This window comes from Nanorana parkeri, unplaced genomic scaffold, assembly GCF_000935625.1.
Source record: "Nanorana parkeri isolate BGI_ZX_2015 unplaced genomic scaffold, ASM93562v1 scaffold3550, whole genome shotgun sequence".
Classification (NCBI taxonomy): Eukaryota; Metazoa; Chordata; class Amphibia; order Anura; family Dicroglossidae; genus Nanorana; species Nanorana parkeri.
The window spans coordinates 7,354-9,747 of NW_017309818.1; positions in this window are offsets into that span (position 1 = coordinate 7,354).

The following is a 2,394-nucleotide window of genomic DNA, read 5'->3' on the forward strand; positions in this document are numbered from 1 at the left end:
CTATGGGCCATGCCAAATCAGCAACTCACCAGCAGAAGAATTGCTATAGAAAGTACTCACCTGCTTCTACAGCATCGCTCCCTCACTGGCTAAAACAATGCAGAATCTTGCTCATTAGCAAGGGATGAGTGAAGGAGTACCATCTTGATGGTTCAACCAGTGAGGCAGCATTGTCATTAAAGCAGGTAAGTCTTCTCTCTGCTCCCTTAGCAATCCTATTGTGGATCACTTATGTGATATGTGCTTAAGCATAGGAATACATTTTACTTGTGTGGCTACACTCGTGCTTTAAGATAAACTGACTATATTGTATAATCAATCCATTCAGCTATTTTGGTCTATGCAAAATATATTTTTGTTTTAGACTTTAAAACAAATCAACTATTGTCAATGGTTCAACTCATCCAGTCATTTCCCTTTATGCAAAATATAGTCATTGTAAATTTCTGTTTAAATAGAGAGCAGTCTGTAGGAAAAGTGAACTGATAAGTATTAATTCACCCTAATCCAAAGCTCTAATCTAGAAATGACTCATCTCCAGTGGTTAATTTTTACTTTGTCTTTAGTTCAATGTGCGTATCATTTTATTTGTTATACTTTGTTAAAAGATTCTGAATTAAGTCAAGTAAGCTATAAGACATGTAATATATAACAAGATAAACTCTCTTTATTTGCAGGTGTCACATCGCAAATCACAATGGTGGAGTCTGGTCCTGGGACTGTGAAACCAACAGAGACTCTGGAGCTGACCTGTAAAGTGTCCGGAGCCTCCCTCACTGACAGCACTAACATGCTCTGTGTGGGCTGGGTCCGACAATCTGAAAGGAAACAGATGGAGTGGTTGGGGATAATATGTCATGATGCCAGTACAGCTTATGCCACTTCTGTCCAGGGACGACTGACACTATCCAGAGATACAAATAAAGGGGAAGTGTTTATTAAACTCACTGGAATGAAGAATGAAGAATCCGGGAAATATTATTGTGCAAGAAGAAGCACAGTGTAGCAAAATAATTGAAAGCATGTACATGAACTGCTTTACAGCAGAACAATCAAAGTGGGAGCATTTTACAGCCATAGTCCACCTTCTGCAAAAAATCAATAAATTCACACACATTAATAAAAGAAAAATGCATTGGATCCTGCAAAGTATTGCAACTGTGATTAGTGGATTGTGGATGCAAATTCTATAGATCCTGCAGACTGCTTCTCCCAGTCATTATTTGCAGGTGTCACATCGCAAATCACAATGGTGGAGTCTGGTCCTGGGACTGTGAAACCAACAGAGACTCTGGAGCTGACCTGTAAAGTGTCCGGAGCCTCCCTCACTGACAGCACTAACATGCTCTGTGTGGGCTGGGTCCGACAATCTGAAAGGAAACAGATGGAGTGGTTGGGGATAATATGTCATGATGCCAGTACAGCTTATGCCACTTCTGTCCAGGGACGACTGACACTATCCAGAGATACAAATAAAGGGGAAGTGTTTATTAAACTCACTGGAATGAAGAATGAAGAATCCGGGAAATATTATTGTGCAAGAAGAAGCACAGTGTAGCAAAATAATTGAAAGCATGTACATGAACTGCTTTACAGCAGAACAATCAAAGTGGGAGCATTTTACAGCCATAGTCCACCTTCTGCAAAAAATCAATAAATTCACACACATTAATAAAAGAAAAATGCATTGGATCCTGCAAAGTATTGCAACTGTGATTAGTGGATTGTGGATGCAAATTCTATAGATCCTGCAGACTGCTTCTCCCAGTCCCTGTCTGTACTGAAGTACAGACTCTCAGGGGGTTGCTCACTAAAGAGCCAAAGGATGTAGCCGAATGTTCAGCTAATCCTTCAGCTCGCTGCGACTAAAGCAAACCTATGATTCAGCTGCATCGGAGGGCTGCTGTACGCGCTATTCCCAATAGTACCGGAGGGCTGCTGTACGCGCTATTCCCAATAGTGCAAACAACAGCTAAAGGCAGCTGAAGCACACAGCTGAGCCAAACGCACATGCTTTGGCTCGGCAAAGCTAAACACACAGCCAGAGCGGGGAGAGAGGTCCGGCGAAGTCGAATTAATTTGTAGGGCAACCCCACGCTTTTTTTTTTTACCCTAAAGGGTCTGGTAGAAATTGAGGAGAGGAACTGCACACATTTTTGTTTTTTTTACAATTAAATTTTTCATTCTGTTTGCTACTTCTGACCGAGCAATTCACTCTCTGCTGTTCGGCCACTTGGAGAATAGGGGTGAACAGCAAGGACTGAAGTGCTGATCCAGATGTTGCTTCGGCTGAGGAAAACGGGTTATTCCCTTTGATATTTTAGGGGGGCACCCAGATGCATATAAGCTCCACTGTCTGCAGACCCCCACAACCACCAGGACAGGGTTTTGGGC